A 7,432-nucleotide genomic window follows, 5' to 3' on the forward strand; every position below is an offset into this window, starting at 1 on the left:
TCCCTTGAACAACATACCATCCTGAATCAAATAATCTAGCCACCTGGTTCTATCTATAGTAACAGGTTCTTTACAAGCCTTCCACACTTCAACAAAATCAAGATCCTTTGGGTACAGACTCTTGAGTTCATCAAACCCAACCATTTCAACCTGCATTATTGTAAGCAACAACTGTCTCCTACTCAATGCATCTGCAACCCTATTAGACCTTCCACTTCTATGTTTCAACACAAATGTATAGCTCTGCAAGAACTCTACCCACTTCATATGTCTCTGGTTCAATTTACCTTAGCTATTTAGGTACTGTAATGCCTGGTGATTAGTTTACAAGAGAAATTATTTTGGCAATAAATAATGCCTCCATTTCTTTAAGGCCTGAATGATTGCATAGAACACCTGATCATAAACATAATACTTCTTCTTTGCATCATTCAATTTTTCACTAAAATATGCAATAGGCTTACCTTCTTGGCTCAATACAGCCCCAATAACACTACCACTAGCATCACAATCTACTTGGAACACTTTACTAAAATTAGAAAGTGCCAACACAGGTTGTTCTATCAACTTCTTCTTCAAAATTTCAAAACTCCTTGCAGCTACTATAGTCCACTTGAACTCTTTCCTATCCCCCCTTATTGTTTCAGTTAGGGGTGCACATATGCCACTGAAATTCTTAATGAACTTCTCATAAAAACTAACCAGACCATGAAATGATCTCACCTCAGGAGTAGACCTTGGAGTAGGCCATTCCAAGATGGCCTTTACCTTCGTTGGATCCATTTTGAGACCTTGAGATGATACAACAAACCCCAAGTAGACTAACTCTTTTTTTACAAAGTTACATTTCTTCAAATTAATCAACATTTTCTCTTCCCTCAACCTTTCGAGGACACTATGAATGTGCAATAAATGTTCATCCAAAGTCTTACTGAAAATTAAAATATCATCCAATAGACAATAACAAATTTTTTCAAGAATCTCTTTAGTACCTCATGCATAAGCGACATGAAGGTGCTTGGCGCATTAGTCAGTCCAAAGGGCATGAATAACCACTCATATAGACCATCCTTGGTCTTGAATGCAGTCTTTAACTCATCTCCCTCTCGTATCCATATTTGGTGATAGGCACTCTTGAGATCTATCTTTGTGAAGTATAAGATCTTCTATTTTTGGCAAAGGAAACTGATACTTGATGTTTATTCTGTTTATAGCTCAAGAATCTATGCACATTCTCCACTCTCTATCCTTCTTTGGTTTCGCTACTATAGGTACTGAACATGGACTCAAGCTCTCTCGAATCAAACCCTTCCTCAATAGCTCTTGAACTTGTTTGTTTATCTCCCCAGTTTCAGTAGGAGTCATCCTATGAGTAGCCTTGTTAGGCAAACTAGCTCCATGGATTAAATCTATCTGATGACTGATCTATCTTAGTGGTGGCAACCCTTTTGGAACATTATAAGAGATGACATCTCCATACTCACTTAATAGACCTGAAACTTCAGTTGGAATTTCACTACTGCCTTCCTTATCTCTTCTAGGAATCAATGCATAACACGTACACTAATGTTTCATACGATCCAAAAATTTTCTTCCATCAACAAGACATATCCAAGCACTATTGCATACCTTTTCACCTTCCTTTATCAAGGGCTTTAGTTTGTGGCGAACTCCATCCTTCATTAGAGAGTATGTATTTGCATGACCATCGTGTACAACATGCCTATCAAATTGCCATGGTCTTCCCAACAATAAATGGCACACATCCATTGGAATAATTTCATAGAGAACTTCATCATGGTAACTCCCAATCTTGAACTTCACCAAACACTGTTCATCTACCAGGACCTTATGATCATCCTTCACCCAAGCAATCCGATAGGGTTGGGGGTGTTTCTCTCTCTTGAGCTTTAGCTTAGAGACCATCTCCTCAGAAACCAAGTTGTTAGTGCTACCACCATCAACAATCATGTTGCAACACTTATCCTCACACTTGCACCTAGTACAAAACAAACTCCTTCTTTGTCTAGGTTTAGTCTCAATGCAGAGTAAGATCCTTTCATTTATGAGAACTTGTCCTCTTTCTATGTCCTTAGAATGTGATGACTATGCATCCTCATTCACATGATCAACCCTTGCTTGACCATCAGCTCTCCTATCTTTCCTTTCTTGTCGTTGAGGGTATTCAAATGCATGATGACCTTCTTCATTGCAATGAAAATAGGTGCCATGAAAGCCTCCTCTTCCTGAACCTTGTCCACATCCTTTGCCTCTTCCTCTCTGATCTGCAAAGTTTTGATCAAAGGAGCGGTTGAAACCCTCACTCCTGTGGTTCCTGCTAGTACCCACATCTTCATTTTTCTTCTGGGTCTCATTTCAGCCTCCAAATGACCTACCACCACCCCTTCCTCCTTGATTGCACCCTCTTTGCCTTCCGTCAAACTTTTTGTTTAGCTTCTCTTCAACTCGTAGGGCAAACTGGTATGCCTCTTCAATGCTAGTCATTCTAACTAGACTTAACTGCTCCTGAATGCTAGGTCATAATCCACTGAGGTAATGGGCAACCTTCTCCTTATTGGGTAAAAGCACAGATCTGTGTCACCATTTATGATACAAAAACTTATTTTGGTCAAATCTCATTTCTCTATCAAAACTCAATTTTTTTCAAAAACTAAAAATACCCCTTTATAGATCTCAGATTCAATATCATCATTATATAAATTTTTGAGTGTTTTGATTAGTTATAATATGTTATAATCTCAAAATATTATAAGTCAATATTTTAACATTTCAGAAGATGCTCCCTCAAAAAAGGAAAAAAAATAGTAAATCATATCAAAAAAATAAAAAATTGTATTTATCTCTGGAGGAGAGAATCCTCTTCATGAATATGTAATTTTTTTTTCAAGAAGGTATAGATTTGATAGGGAAGTTTTGACGGGAGGAAAAAACTATTGATTTCTAATAATGTCGAACTTGAGTACTTATGACAAAGAAAATATACATCAAGAATATATATATATACATTTGTTCACTAGCTATACATGTCATCTATAATATATTTTCAAATCAGAACAAAAAAAGATGATTTGCATATATTTGTTTGACGAGAACTACACCCTATATTTTTTACAGTTAAAAAAGGGACTTCAAAATAAAATAAAATGAATAAATTATTACTCAAAAAAATTATAAAAATTATAGGCATAAAATTCATCGAATTCTACACATTTCATTAGTTTACATCATCTTCATATTTTAAACACAGATACCATTTTTTTGTCATTAATGTTGAACTGTCACATTCTGATATCACATTTCTTTATAAAAGTTGACATAGGTTTCTGCTTTTACCCTATTAGCTTCTGCATGCCCTACCCTAATAAGAAGTTGATAAAATTTCTCTATATATTCCTGGATAGATTTTCCTACTTGCTTTAACCCTTGCCTTTTCTTGAACAAATCAAGCTCGTAATCAACAAGAATGAATTGCTTCTTTAGTTTGTCCACCATGCGATCCCACTTTGTGATTTTGTCCTTTCCTCTTCTATTCCTTTCTGGCTAAATCTCTTGCCACCAGATTTTGGCATGGCCTTTCATTTTGGTCTTCGCAAACTTAACCCTCTCTGGGTCCCTGATATCCTCATACTCAAAATACTCCTCTAGTTCATTGATCAAATCGATCAATTCATCCAGGTTTAGAGTTCTCGAAAACATACCCACATCAATTTTAGGTCTTTTTCTAAGCTTAGAAATGGCCCTAAAAATCCTCTCCTCTGCCTGATTTAGGACTTTCTCTTCACCTTCCCCTTCTTGTCCAATATTTTCTTCTTCTTCATTTTCTTCCTCACTTTCATTGCCTGTGGCAACGTTCAATCCTCTACGGATCTCCTCCTGTAGTGATTGAACTTGTCTCTGGAGGGCTTTAATCTCAGGAGTAACAACTTTGACCCTTCCACCATGTTCCCTTCATGGAGGCATCTTCTTGTCTCAAACCCACAACCACACAGTCCTAGTACAAACTACATCACAGTCGGCACTCTGTCTACACACTCAGGAAAACCTGCTCTAATACCACTTGATGGAGACACAACCAAAGACCAAAATGAACACACAAGAAAAGAGAAATATTATTATCAATGAAATATTCCCTATGGGATTACAATAGTATGATTCTGGAGAAAGAAATCCTCCACACAATACCTTCTCTCTAACTCCACTAAGAACTGCCATTACAATGCTAGAAATATTCTTAAATAGATCCCAATTCATCTAGGGTTAGGAATACATTCTAGAATACACAAGTTGGCATCCAACACCAAAAAAAAAGGTTCCAGAAGTCATGTTAGAAGTTGGTGTAAAATTAGAAGAATCCAGAAATGGTAGTCTAACTTTCGGGAGGCATAACTTTTGAATCCGGACTCCGATTGATGAATTGTTTACATTTTTGAAAAGCTCTCGAAGTGCTCTGCAACCCTATGGAATAAATTTTCTTGTGCCCCATTTTTTTGGCCCTATATGAGGACATTTAGTGCCCAAAATCTGATTTTGAAGAGCTCTTAGGAGGTCTCCAGGAAACTTAAAACTATAATAACTTTCTAATTGTAAATTCTTTTGACCTGATTCTTTTTTTGGAGTGCTTTAAATTATAAGTATAATAATACCTCAAAATTACACCCTCTAAATCATCATAATTTTGGCTCTATTACAAAATAACAAATTTTTTACACTTACACGTATACCAAGGTGCTTAAAAACTCTAACCCAGAAAACTAATAGTGGAACTATGAGAGTTGGAACCTTTATTTGAACCAAATGGGTATCCAAAAATAAAAACACATTAAATATTAACTATCTCAAAGCATATTTTTGGGTGATACAAGATTGCCCTTACACCACTGGATGCTCTTGCATCAATTAGTAATAATTGTTTATCTTGCATACGAAAGTAAACTTACTATGCTGAACAATAAACATAACCATGCAATAAGAGAAGTCATAACACCATATTTTGTTAACTAGGGAAACCCTAGACAAGAGAAAACCCTAGATGGTACCCACAAAATGATCCACTAATCAAAAGTATCTTGTGAAAGATATTGACTTGGTTAAGAGTCTATTACATCCGTAGAGTGTCCTAATCCTTGTTAGAGGATTAGACCTTGTTAGAAACCTCAACCCTATTAGGAGTTGATATATACAAATACAAAAAGGAATACAAGATGAGTCAACTTCCCAAACATGGAATATACAATGTAGTTTTTCAATACAAAGAGATGGATACAAAAACCTCTTAACACTGGTGCTGATATCTTCAATATTTGATATTGCCTTAGCTTCTCATCACAAAAATTTATCTCAATTTTCATTCCTTTGATCATACATCATAATTCACATATCACATAATATATACACACGTCACACAACTTCACATATAACAATCTTTCCTTTATACCTTGCTAATTATAAATTACTGCCCAGTCAACCTTCATGTCTTTATACACTTGAAATATAAAATTAACTTTCACTGACTTAGGATTAACATCTAGGATGTCATCCCTAATTAGTTAAGTAATTATTTTTTAAACAAAATAATTCCCTAACCCTAAATACTCATTTCTCTATCTTGCTCTGTTCTACCTGTATACTTCTGTGAATGGTAATCTCTCGATAACTTCATCCATTCTATCCATAGTGACCTATAGACTTGAACAAGTCATCCTGATTGTCTTAGGTATCCATTCCTAACTTTGTATGAGTCCATGTTACCTCTGTAAACCACGTTGATCTTAAACTAGCCAAATTTCCAACAATTTCTCCCTTTGCCATTGATGGCAACATATGGGAAAATTTGCTAAGTCCTAAAATACAATCTTAAAAATTTTGGCCTTTACAAAAACTTTACAAAATTACAAAAATGTGGATCATTACATTTTAACTACCATTCCTTATATCTCCTAATTACATTATAACTCTCCCTTTTGACTAAAATACTAACTTCTACATTTAATCTTTCTTTCATATATTTTCCTTGTACAGATAGTTTTTTTAATATATATATATATATATTCCTTACTCTTTCTTCTTCATTTAATCTTCCTTGTACATATATATTTATACAAATTTCCTTATTCTTGTCCCCCTTTGACATCAATGAAAAAGGTGCCAAAACTTATAGAGAAGTCATAATTATGTTGCATTACCTTCGTGGTTGCTACTGCCTGGTGATCTGTGAGATGCAATCATCAAAGTTATGCTTCAACATGGTGAACTCCATATCCCATTTATCTTTCACTACATCTGCAATACTCAGAACTGTGCATAGAACACATGATGCTATCTCTACTGCATCTAGGTCTGTGTAGACAAGCTTGTCATAAGATGCCCTTATTGTCAAGCATTCATCTAACTATCTCTGTACATGATCGATCTTCAATAAGGGTGTTCCCTTAGTATTGAAAGTATCTTCAAATTCATTTCCTTTTGTAGCTCTATTAGTCTGCTATCATTAGTAACTTTGCTAACTCTATTCTTAAGATATGTGATCTTGATTGAGGGATCTTGCACATCATTCATCATTGTTTCAAGTTCTCTAATTTTTCTATTCAACTCATTTGTGATATCCCTGATTTCTGTGTGTGCACCAACAAACTTTCCATAGATAGTCTTACCTTCTATTAGACAATTTCTTAGCTTCTTAATATTTTCATCAAGGTTCTTTAGATCATTCTTGATGTTTTCATTGATTTCTTTGAATATTTCTGCATAATGTAGAGTTTGTGCCTTGATTGTTGCTATATCAGAAAAATGTGTAATCTCAACATCAAAGTTTTGAACAATATCTTTTTCTCTATCCTCTAGGTCTTGTTCAATCATTCTCACTAATATGGGGTTTTGCAATCTTCCTGTTACCTCCATCAGCGTGTTCTATAGAACCTTTACTTTCATGTTCTTCTCAATTATTTTGTTAAGTGATGAGATCAAATTAGTTTGATCATCATCATCGGATCCAGTAAGAGCTATCAATACAAGGGACATCCTAGAAGAACTAGGTACACTTGCCTTCTTCTCATCTTTCTCCCCCTTTTTATTTTCTTCTTCCTCTTTTCTTCTCCTCATCCTACTTTCTCCTTTCTTTTGCTATCCTTTTATCTTCTTCTTTCTTCTTCTTTTCTTCCTCCTTCTTTAATTCCTTTTCTCTTTTTTTATTTTCTTCTTCTTCCTTTCTCTTTTTCTCTTTTTTCTTCCAATTTTCTTTTCTTTTCATCTTCTTGTAGCATTTTCTTCCTCTCTTCTTCTAACAATTTTTCTTTTTCTTTCACTTTCTTTCTTTCTTCCCGATCCTCTCTCTTTTTCGTTTCGTCATCTTCATCTCCATCCTCTCCATTATTCAAGCTAGTGTAGTTGACCAAATTGTCAACAATGGATGGTC

The sequence above is a fragment of the Cupressus sempervirens genome, chromosome 3 (genome assembly GCF_028749045.1).
Source record: "Cupressus sempervirens isolate cs-2001-9-10 chromosome 3, ASM2874904v1, whole genome shotgun sequence".
Lineage (NCBI taxonomy): Eukaryota > Viridiplantae > Streptophyta > Pinopsida > Cupressales > Cupressaceae > Cupressus > Cupressus sempervirens.